Consider the following 13050-nt stretch of genomic DNA (forward strand, 5'->3'; position numbering starts at 1 on the left):
TGGCGGGTAGATGCGCAAACTGCAGGGCACGCTTGGGGAGAGCGGTAATGGTGGGAGCTGCGGGCTGGCGCTGGAAGGGAAGTGTCGTTCTGAACTGCAAACAGTGCTGTTTTTCTGGGGAATGCGTACCCCTAAACTTTTTTATCGACAAAGTAAATTTTTTACGATGTTGGGAACTTGGAAGAGTGCCAAAGATTTATTTCATGGATGTAAATTTTTTATTTCACTTTTTCATGTTGGTAATTGCATACGACGATACCAGTGCAGTTTTTGGTGGGAAAAGCGATGTCATTGACTGTTTCCAGCATTTCGAAGCTACGGCAACAATTCTCAACAACTGAACCGCTGGCAGCCAGGTCAACAAGCATGTAGTGCCCTTGCCCGCTAATAGTGGGCAATGGTAATGCTAAACGGATATGCGTACGCTCAAAGCCGAGTTACCGGTAGATGTGTCTATGGTCCTGCTACCATGATCCTTTGCGATTCATTTTCATCTTTGTTTTTGTTGTTCTTTATTTGTTTGTGCTTGCCGTTCCTCTTGCTGTTTCATTTAGGTGTATCATAGGTTAATTGAAGTTTACGATACCATTTCATTTTATTGTTCAGGGGTTGATGGGAATCGCATGCGTCATTTGAGGTGATGTAAACTGAAGCGTTCGATCCCACATTCTCTTGTATCTTTGGGTGTTTCTCGGTATCGTCTGCTTAATTTGAGCTGTAAAATCAACTGAAGAGCCTGATACCTTCCACCCCCCGCCCCCCCCCCTCCCCCCTCCACCCTTGATATGTTGATGATGATATGGCTCAAAGTAGACAGGTCGTATCCCATGCTTCAGTTATAAGTAATTTTCGCTGGATTGTATCCACTGTCGGAGCATCCTCGAACTATTTTACTTTTTTTTTTTTTTTTTTTTAGAAAAAAAGCACTGACTGCAAATATTAAATGGGGCTCCTTTACCCCCATACATAAATGGAGAACATTCAAAAGGATCTGTCACCTCTTCTTTGGTTACTATCTAAAATGAATTCCACTGAAAATGCAGTGGTTTCTTTCGCCTGGTTTGTTAACCAATTGTATCTTTCAGAGACGTTTCATGAGTGGGGAATTTTGAGAGAAACCTATACATTTCTCTTGTTTCCATGTCAAAATTTGCTTTTTTGCCAAAACTCAGCAGAGTTTACATAGTCTCACTTCACTATCATGTTCTGCAGACGCAATTGCGAGAGAATTCTGAAACAGATGTTGATTAAATTTATTAAATGAGGAACTGAGGAAAAGTAAGGTCAGCATCTTATGAAAAAGCACATCCTTGGTACAAAATAAACGAGTAATGACTTCACTTACATTGTTCCAAAACCCATAGCATTTCTCGTTTCACAAGCTATCGATGGCCCTTAGAAATTGTATTCCTTGATCGGAAAGATCTGTAGTTAGTGGAATAACATGGTAGATAATGAAGTTCTGCATAATAACCATATGGAAAGATCACCTGTTGTGTGTTACCATTTGACAAAATCTCATTTCGATATCTCCAACCGTTTATGAAATATGAGGAATGTTGTAGATATTTCACTCTGGCTTTGTCGCTGGCATGGCGTTATCGCAAATGTGTGTACTACTACAGATCAATTTTCTTGAGAATAGTGAAAGATAGAGACCTCCATCCAAGTCTAAATAAAATTTCAAAATGTTAGCTAAATTTCATATGCGGCGACATATTATGTAATATGCACCAAATGCAAAATCATAGTGACCTCTAGTTTTCATTAAAAATTTTTTCGAATTCCGCAGTGTCTTACTTCCACGTAAATATCACAATAACTACGACCGTTAACAGAATGATGGGCATGCTGTGATGAACCTGACATATAATGCTACAAGCAAAGCAAAAATGAGTTTTTCTTTTACCAAATGGTTTGTGTAAAATCATTTGAGAAAGACTGCAGGGCCTGCACGTCGATTCAGACATCGCCGACTGGATGAAAGGTGGCGAACGTTTGTCGGCCTCCCCTTCTGAACAATCAAAGAAGTCGTCCAGTGCTTTTGACGAAAATTGGTAACGGCCATCATACCCTGTGTGACCTATAGCTGCTGCTTTGTGGAGAAGGGTCTGCCTATTGCGCTTTGTCTTTCTTCCTGATAAATTGGATTCATTGTGAGTACTGTTACGTTTTCTGGTTTTTCTATTTGCATATCTTTCAGATGCGATAGGGGAATGTCAGTTAATTATGAAACCTAATTTTTGTTTTTCTCTTTTATTTGCTCCCACTTCATCCATTTGTGAAGTTTTGTCATGAAATGTGATGTACCCCCACTCCATCCCCCCCCCCCCCCTTACTTGAGGTCTACCCTGGCCATTTTGAATAGAAAATATATTTACTAAACATACTTAAAGCTTGTCTTTCATGTGTTACATTTTTTTCTGTGAAAATGGACGAGAAAATAACTACATTATTTTAAGGTTAATCATAACGAGTTTAATTGAACTGATTCTTTTCACAGTTGCCATATGGCTCTCTATGATTGCAGCTTTTTGAAAATAATTTCTTCAGATAAATAAATACAAATTAGGTGCCAATACCACCTTCCCTAATACCTCACTCATTTTTTCGACATTCGCATGCTTCCTCTACTGTAATCTGTATAAAATACTAACAACACACATGAGAACATACACACAAACTAAAAAGCTTTTTATTTATTTCAAACATTGATTAAATATACTATTATGAAAACATGTTTTTGCAGATAAACTGTATTAAACATTTTTTTAAGATGTGGAAACACTTTGCTTTAAACACACAAACCCTAAATAGGCTCTAGTATTCATGTTTATAACAGTTGAACAGACCTGGAAATGGTAGGGCTAAAAAACTGAACTTCTACTGATATTGACTAATTCAACTGAACCTTACTATTAATATGAAAGACAACATTATTTGTACTGTCTTTCTAGGCTTCTCATTACGTTGTTGTTGTGGTCTTCAGTCCTGAGATTGGTTTGATGCAGCTCTCCATCCTACTCTATCCTGTGCAAGCTTCTTCATCTCACAGTACCTACTGCAACCTACATCCTTCTGAATCTGGTTAGTGTATTCATCTCTTGGTCTCCCTCTACGATTTTTACCCTCCATGTTGGCCTCCAATACTAAATTGGTGATCCCTTGATGCCTCAAAACATGTCCTACCAACGGATCCCTTCTTCTGCTCAAGTTGTGCCACAAACTTCTGTTCTCCCCAATCCTATTCAATACTTCCTCATTAATTATGTGATCTACCCATCTAATCTTCAGCATTCTTCTGTAGCACCACATTTCGAAAGCTTGTATTCTCTTCTTGTCCAAACTATTTATCATCCATGTTTCACTTCCATACATGGCAACACTCCATACAAATACTTTCAGAAATGACTTCCTCACACTTCAATCAATACTCAATGTTAACAAATTTCTCTTCTTCAGAAATGCTGGAACACGTGAGGCAATACTGACCTTACGCCTTATCATTACGTACATTCTCAATTTCTGTATTTATATGATTACTAAGGAAATTATAGTAGTGAACCTGAGGTTAGCTTCCTTTCACAGAAGATTAACCTCTCTCTGGGACATTTGTTTCAACTTGTCAGCAGGCCAGTTAACACTCAAGTTAAATTCATTTAACACGTAACATACATTTGTGAGCTGCATATTATCATGACTCTTTCTCACCTGACATGTGTGAATTAAGATTGGACATTAACCGGAAAATTTGCAGTGATGTACGCCATTTCCTGACTTATGCAGTTTGGATTGTTCAGTCAAATCTGCTTTGCTTCTTTCTTCAGAGTTTAGTCGATCAGCCCCAGCCACTTCATGAACTGGTCGGCCAGATCCCAAAATCAGGAAAAGATCCGACATTGGCTGGCCAATTTAAAGCGAAAGTAACCATTTTGTGGCTTGGCCAGCCAATTCCCTCTTTGGTCGATTTCGGGCTTTGACTGTAAGATGTCCACTACTAAAAATGATCATAACACTTTGCCCGCTTTTCAGGCTGTTGGCAATGGCACTTAGCTTAGTTTTTCGGGTCTAACTAAAAAAAATGTTTTTGAAACTTAGTTCATTATTGATTTCCACTCTGCTTTTGCTGGCTCAGAAATATTACTACTGCCTCCCATGTTCACAATATTGTGATGCTGCTGGAAGCAACATTGCTACGCAGTGTCATTTTCAGCAGGTTTGTTTGGCAGTTATTGCCGCCGGTAATGCTTGGCTACTGCCGTCATAGAATCGTCGAATGTGGTCTCACACTTATCATTACTTTTTTGAACTACACAGCTGTGTGTTGGAGTATCTGTTCACGATAGGTAGGGAAATACTAAGCAATATTTTCAACTACGTGGCCACACCACTTTTGCCACATCACGACTGACACCATTACGTACCGGCGCCCGATGGAAGTCCTATCAGATCCTATACCAAATTTACGGCTGAGTTAGCTCGTTTTCTGACTATAATCTATCATGGATCTCTCGAACAAGGAGCCACGCCCAGTAGTTGGAAGAAAGCACACGTAACACTCGTCTATAAGAAGAGTACTCAAAGTGATTAACAAAACTACCGTCCAATATATTTGACGTCGATTTGTTATAGAATCTTAGAACATATTCTGAGCTCAAACATAATTAGCTATCTTGAACAAAATGACCTCCTCAGTGTCAACCAACATGGATTCTGAAAACATCGATCATGTGCAACTCAACTCACACTTTTCTCACATGAAATGCTGAAAGCTTTGGATCAAGGCAGTCAGACAGATGTAGTGTTTCTTGATTTCCAAAAAGCATTTGACTCATCACCACTCCTTTGCTTATTGTCAAATGTAGAATCATAAGGGGTATCAAGCAGTGTGCAATTTGAGGGGGGAAAGGGGGGGATTTCTCCCCCTCTGCATCAGACCATCCCCTCCTCTGGTTTTAGTTTATGCATCCCAACCTGGGCTGTTTATTTCCTACTCACTGGAGTAAAACTTTACATATAATTTAAATTTGTGGACCCGAACGCAGAAAGTTTTTAATAAGTCTTACTATTAACACTATTACCAAGCGGGAAAGCGCCGGTAGACAGGCATAATGTCCCGGGAGTGGAAAGACTTACCTTAGGGATAGGTATATACTCGCGCGCGCACACACACACACACACACACACACACACACACACACACACACACACACATCCATACATGTACAGACCTGTTTGTGTAATTTTAAGACTGCCTGTACAGGGACTGTGAAAAGTCTTTGTAATATTTCTTAGAACTAATGTCTACATTCTGCTTGAAATTATTAAGTTACATCATTTTTTCCCTTATTGCACTGTAATTTTAGACAAAAGTCTTTACATCTGACACAGTCACCTGATATTAGATTCTATGGCTATTTTCAAGTGATTTTTTTTTTTACTTATCTCTATGTATTATCAACTGAAAATGGCCACATTAGACATAGTATTGTGTCTCATAATTACAGCCAAATAAAGGGGGAAAAGGTGTCACTTAACTTTGAATGCCCTATACTACTTGTCCATATGGCAAGAAGAGATCACTGCCAGTTAAAGTGGGCTAGGCATGGCTGCTTCATGTGCCTGATCTGACAAATCATGAGATGTGGAAACTGGAAATTTGTGGTAAGGTGTTATGGGATCAAACTGATGAGGTCATCAGGCCCTAAGCTTATGCACTACTTAATCTTACTTAAACTTAACTTATGCTAAGGATATGTATATGTATATGTATGGATGTAAATAAAATAGAAAGAAGCTTCAACATGGGAAAAATATATTAAAAACAAAGATTCCAAGACTTACCAAGCGGGAAAGCGCAGGCAGACAGGCACAATGAACAAAACACACAAACACACACACAGAATTACTAGCTTTCGCAACCGATGGTTGCTTCTTCAGGAAGGAGAGGGAAAGACGAAAGGATGTGGGTTTTAAGGGAGAGGGTAAGGAGTCATTCCAATCCCGGGAGCGGAAAGACTTCCCTTGGGGAAAAAAAGGACAGGTGTACACTCGCGTGCGCACACACACACACACACACACACACACACACACACACACACACACACACACACACACGTCCATCCGCACATACACAGACACAAGCAGACATATTTAAAGGCAAAGAGTAAGGGCAGAGATGTCAGTCGAGGCGGAAGTACAGAGGCAAAGAAGTTGTTGAAAGACAGGTGAGGTATGAGTGGTGGAAACTTGAAATTAGCGGAGGTTGAGGCCTGGCGGATATCGAGAAGAGAGGATATACTGAAGGGCGAGTTCCCATCTCCGGAGTTCGAATAGGTTGGTGTTGGTGGGAAGTATCCAGATAACTTGGACGGTGTAACACTGTGCCAAGATGTGCTGGCCGTGCATCAAGGCATGTTTAGCCACAGGGTGATCCTCATTACCAACAAACACTGTCTGGCTGTGTCCATTCATGCGAATGGACAGTTTGTTGCTGGTCATTCCCACATAAAAAGCATCACAGTGTAGGCAGGTCAGTTGGTAAATCACGTGGGTGCTTTCACACATGGCTCTGCCTTTGATCGTGTACACCTTCCGGGTTACAGGACTGGAGTAGGTGGTGGTGGGAGGGTGCATAGGACAGGTTTTACACCGGGGGCGGTTGCAAGGGTAGGAGCCAGAGGGTAGGGAAGGTGGTTTGGGGATTTCATAGGGATGAACCAAGAGGTTACGAAGGTTAGGTGGACGGCGGAAAGACACTCTTGGTGGAGTGGGGAGGATTTCATGAAGGATGGATCTCATTTCGGGGCAGGATTTTAGGAAGTTGTATCCCTGCTGGAGAGCCACATTCAAGGTCTGATCCAGTCCCGGGAAGTATTTTGTCACAAGTGGGGCACTTTTGGGGTTCTTCTGTGAGAGGTTCTGGGTTTGAGGGGATGAGGAAGTGGCTCTGGTTATCTGCTTCTGTACCAGGTTGGGAGGGTAGTTGCGGGGATGCGAAAGCTGTTTCCAGGTTGTTGGTGTAATGGTCGAGGGATTCAGGACTGGAGCAGATTCGTTTGCCACGAAGGCCTAGGCTGTAGGGAAGGGACCGTTTGATATGGAATGGGTGGGAGCTGTCATAATGGAGGTACTATTGCTTGTTGGTGGGTTTGATGTGGACGGATGTGTGAAGCTGGCCATTGGACAGATGGAGGTCAACGTCTAGGAAAGTGGCATGGGATTTGGAGTAGGACCAGGTGAATCTGATGGAACCAAAGGAGTTGAGGTTGGAGAGGAAATTCTGGAGTTGTTCTTCACTGTGAGTCCAGATCATGAAGATGTCATCAATAAATCTGTACCAAACTTTGGGTTGGCAGGCTTGGGTAACCAAGAAGGCTTCCTCTAAGCGACCCATAAATAGGTTGGCATACGAGGGGGCCATCCTGGTACCCATGGCTGTTCCCTTTAATTGTTGGTATGTCTGGCCTTCAAAAGTGAAGAAGTTGTGGGTCAGGATGAAGCTGGCTAAGGTGACGAGGAAAGAGGTTTTAGGTAGGGTGGCAGGTGATCGGCGTGAAAGGAAGTGCTCCATTGCAGCGAGGCCCTGAACGTGCGGGATATTCGTGTATAGGGAAGTGGCATCAATGGTTACAAGGATGGTTTCCGGGGGTAACACACTGGGTACGGATTCCAGGCGTTCGAGAAAGTGGTTGGTGTCTTTGATGAAGGATGGGAGACTGCATGTAATGGGTTGAAGATGTTGATCTACGTAGGCAGAGATACGTTCTGTGGGGGCTTGGTAACCAGCTACAATGGGGCGGCCAGGATGTTTGGGTTTGTGAATTTTAGGAAGTAGGTAGAAGGTAGGAGTGCGAGGTGTCGGTGGGGTCAGGAGTTTGATGGAGTCAGGTGAAAGGTTTTGTAGGGGGCCTAAGGTTCTGAGGATTCCTTGAAGCTCTGCCTGGACATCAGGAATGGGATTACCTTGGCAGACTTTGTGTGTAGAGTTGTCTGAAAGCTGACGCAGTCCCTCAGCCACATACTCCCGATGATCAAGTACCACGGTCGTGGAACCCTTGTCAGCCGGAAGAATGATGATGGATCGGTCAGCTTTCAGATCACGGATGGCCTGGGCTTCAGCTGTGGTGATGTTGGGAGTAGGATTAAGGTTTTTCAAGAAAGATTGGGAGGCAAGGCTGGAAGTGAGAAATTCCTGGAAGGTTTGGAGAGGGTGATTTTGAGGAAGAGGAGGTGGGTCCCGCTGTGATGGAGGACGGAACTGTTGCAGGCAGGGTTCAATTTGGATAGTGTCTTGGGGAGTTGGATCATTAGGAGTGGGATCAGTATTATTTTTCTTCGTGGCAAAGTGATATTTCCAGCAGAGACTACGAGTGTGGGACAGTAAATCTTTGACAAGGGCAAGGGCAGTTTCAGATTGGGAGAGGGGTTTGGAGGAAAGGTTAACTACTGAATTGGGGTGTTGTGGTTCCAAATTGTGTTGACTAGGTGTTGGGGGGAGTGGAGCTGGAAGTGGGAGATTGAGTAGATAGGAGAGACTGGGTCTGTGTGCAATGAGAGGAGGTTGAGGTTTGTTGGAAAGGTTGTGGAGGGTGGGTGAGTTGCCTTTCCGGAGGTGAGAAACCAGGAGATTGGATAGTTTTTTGAGGTGGAGGGTGGCATGTTGTTCTAATTTGCGGTTGGCCTGTAGGAGGATGCTATGTACAGCCGGTGTGGATGTGGGAGAGGAAAGATTGAGGACTTTGATTTGGGATAGGAGTTGACGGGTGTGTTCATTGGCCGAGTCGATGTATAGGTGAAGGATTAGGTGGGTGAGGGCTATGGATTGTGCTGTTTGGAACTGGTATAAGGACTGATGGAAAGAAGGATTGCAGCCAGAGATGGGAACTTTAAGTGTGTGTTTGTTGGTAATGAGGATCACCCTGTGGCTAAACATGCCTTGATGCACGGCCAGCACATCTTGGCACAGTGTTACACCGTCCGAGTTATCTGGATACTTCCCACCAACACCAACCTATCCGAACTCCGGAGATGGAAACTCGCCCTTCAATATATCCTCTCTTCTCGATATCCGCCAGGCCTCAACCTCCGCTAATTTCAAGTTGCCGCCGCTCATACCTCACCTGTCTTTCAACAACTTCTTTGCCTCTGTACTTCCGCCTCGACTGACATCTCTGCCCTTACTCTTTGCCTTTAAATATGTCTGCTTGTGTGTGTGTGTGTGTGTGTGTGTGTGTGTGTGTGTGTGTGGGCGCGCGCGCGTGTGAGTGTACACCTGTCCTTTTTTTCCCCAAGGGAAGTATTTCCGCTCCCGCTCCCGGGATTGGAATGACTCCTTACCCTCTCCCTTAAAACCCACATCCTTTCGTCTTTCCCTCTCCTTCCTGAAGAAGCAACCATTGGTTGCGAAAGCTAGTAATTCTGTGTGTGTGTTTGTGTGTTTTGTTCATTGTGCCTGTCTGCCTGCGCTTTCCCGCTTGGTAAGTCTTGGAATCTTTGTTTTTAATATATATGTATGGATGGATATATATGTGTGTGTGTGTGGGGGGGGGGGGGGGGTGCGTGTGTGCGTGTGTGTGTGTGTGTGTGTGTGTGTGTGTGTGTGTGTGTGTGTGTGTGTGTGCGTGCGCGCGCGCGCGCGAATATATACCTATCCTTTTTTCCCCCTAAGGTAAGTCTTTCCGCTCCCGGGATTGGAATGACTCCTTACCCTCTCCCTTAAAACCCACATCCTTTCCTCTTTCCTTTTCCTTCCCTCTTTCCTGACGAAGCAACCGCCGGTTGCGAAAGCTCGAAATTTTGTGTGTGCGTTGTTTTATTGTGCCTGTCTACCGGCGCTTTCCCGCTTGGTAAGTCTTGGAATCTTTGTTTTTAATTTATTTTTCCTATGTGGAAGTTTCTTTCTATTTTATTGACACATATTAATATGTTTCAGTTTTATATCATCAGAATAAGTACAACTTTTCACAAATGTGCCTCTACATTTTGAATTCCCCTCGTATACCTGTACCTGTATGCAGATGATTTTGTAAATAACCTTCACTTATAGTGTACTTTTAAAGATATAACAAGGGATGGCTTTTCTGATAATGCATAAGCGTCTATAGTGAGTTTCAGCATTAACATCTATTTATAAATAGCTGTCTAACGATCCGTAACGCCATGGTCCAAGCTAGTAACATATATAATTCTACTAACCCTCTAAGACATCCCCCCATTGATAGAACCACAAATCGCACCCTGGTATCAAGTGAAATCTTAGATGGAGAGTTATCGTCAGGTGTAGAAGTAACTTAGAGTATGTTCTAGAGAAGTATGCTGGAAGCATTGCTGTTCATATTGTATATTAATGACCTTGCAGACAATATTAATAGTAACCTGTGACTTTTTATTGATTATGCAGTTGGCTGCAATGAAGTACTGTCGGAAGGCAGATGCAAACATGTTCAGTCAGACCTTGACAAAATTTTAAAGTGGTGTAAAGATTGACAACTTGCTTTAAATGTTCAGAAACGTAAAATTGTGCATTCCATGAAACGAAAAAACCTCGTATACTGTGACTACAGTAAAGTGAGTCACAGTTAGGCTTGGCCAACTCACACAAATACCTGGGTATATATCTTTGTAGGAATATGAAATAGAATGATCACATAGGCTCTGTCATGGGCAAAGCAGGTTTATTGGCAGAATACTTGGGAAGTGCAATCAGTGCACAAAGGAGATTGCTTACAAATCACTTTTATGACCCAGTCTAGAATATTGCTCAAGTGTGTGGGGACTCATACCAAAAAGGACTAACAGGGCATACTGAACATATACAGAGAAGAACAGCACAAACAGTCAGAGGTTTATCAGGTTACCTTCCATTAGGAACATGGGTGCACTCAGCGACTATGATATGACTTTCAAATGATAGAGCACAGCAATGAGTCATCCTTTTCTTGCAGGTTTTATTAGGCAAGTCTAGATTGTGGCTATGCCTACCTGTTACCAATGCACCATTTCATAGATTCAATGCATGTCGATCACCTGTTGTTTGGGCTCCTGACAGAAGCGGAGTCCAGGTCAGTGCGCCAATACTCAAACGCTATTGGAACCCCCCAACACGAGGCGAGTGGGGAGACAAGGGACATACGGAGAGGGGAATAGACGCTCATTCAACAAACCAAATACCACAGATTCCAAATACACTTCAAACTCGCGCGCCTCATCCAGCCAAACGCGCTACGAAACAAATGAATACCACACAGCCACAACAACACGTAATGGCGGCGCAAACTCTGCCTATGTTTTGAAAAATCGGAGAAAGTGCAGTGTCAAGCGACTATAGGCCACGAAATCGGCAACAACATATGAGAATGCACCACAGTATCAAAACCACAAGAAAAACAAATAATTCTGACTAATGGAAAGAGGATTCCGCCTTATGCAAGACACCTTTTTTTCTGTTTTGTTTCACCCAGACAAATTTAAGCACATTTTGTGCTACCTTCAGTGGGTTCTTTTTTTATTTTTTAACTGTAAAGTTGTTGTTACAAATTAACATTTAGCCAAACTTTTGGTACGTAATATTTACAATTGTGAATGAATAACTGTTGTAAAATATTATACATCATTTGTTCATAGTTCACAGTTGAGATATTTATTACCGACCTGATGCAGTATGTGTTGTTTATAACATTACGGCATAGTTCTGTTTATAGTTAATTGGCAAAAAGAGTGGATGTATGCATTAGTTTACATACCTTACATGGTACTATTGGACGTTTATTTTGGCAGCTATTCTGCTACATAAGATGAAACTTCTCATCTGTAAAACAGAAAAACGTAATTTTTATTTTTCTGTTTATTATGCATTTAAAATCGGAAATGAATGTATATCACGATTTTCGTGTGTAACTTATGGGCTTTATGGTTCATGGCTCTGAGCACTATGGGACTTAACATCTGAGGTCATCAGTCTAGAAGTAAGTAAACCTAAATAACCTAAGGACATAACACACATCCATGCCCAAGGTAGGATTCGAACCTGCGACCGCAGCGGTTCCAGACTGAAGGCCTAGAACCTCTCGGCCAAACCGGCCGGCACGGTTTTGATATTGTGGTACTTTCTCATACGTTGTTGGTGAAGTGAATAGGCAGATTTCGTGTCCTATGGTCGCTTGACATTTCACTTTCTCCAAATTTTCAAAACATAGACAGAGTTTTCCGCGCCATTACATGTTGTCGCTGCTATGTGATGTCCATTGTTTCGTAGCGTGTTTGGCTGGGTGAGGCACGCGAGTTTGAAGTTATTTGGTGTGTGTGTGTGTGTGTTTTCAGGACTGGGGCAGAGGAGGGGGTGAGAGAGAGAGAGAGAGAGAGAGAGAGAGAGAGAGAGAGAGAGAGAGAGAGAGAGAGAGAGGGGGGGGGGAGAATTCTATTTTTGAGTTGTTTTGGTGTGGGTGTTATTTGTATAGTTCTTCTATTGTGACGAAGAGGGTTTTATTCTACAGTGATGTGTATTCATTGAGTACTTTCTTTCATTGGGATATCGATTTTTGGATACGATAGTTTTCTTCTATAGTTAATTTTTGGTATGAGCTATTACTAGTTTGAGAGATGTGCAAGTCCGTTTGAGTGTTCGTTGGGTGGTGATTGTGTGCTGTCAGGTGGTCTGCAAATGCTGAGTGTGAGCTATTGTTTTTCAGTGCTCTGAGGTGTAGCAAGCATGGACATAAGAAGAAGAACTGCAACACCACACGATGATTAATTCTGACCTAATAAGGAGCATCATGACAGATAGGGATTAGTTTCCACAGGGTTGTTGCGAATAGACTTAATACCGTAACATCCAAACCCAACCGAAAAGTAAGCGCAAAATACATCTACTTAAAAAACAAGATAAAAATTCGCTAGACGCCTTCCTAAGAGACGGTCTCCACTCTTTCTGATCTGACTATATAAGTATGGACCAGATGTGATTTAAATTCAAAGAAATGGTATCGATGGAAACTTAGAGATATACACTAATTAATTAATAAGAGATGGTAATGATCCACCCTGTGGTAC

Source organism: Schistocerca gregaria, chromosome 9, assembly GCF_023897955.1.
Source record: "Schistocerca gregaria isolate iqSchGreg1 chromosome 9, iqSchGreg1.2, whole genome shotgun sequence".
Lineage (NCBI taxonomy): Eukaryota > Metazoa > Arthropoda > Insecta > Orthoptera > Acrididae > Schistocerca > Schistocerca gregaria.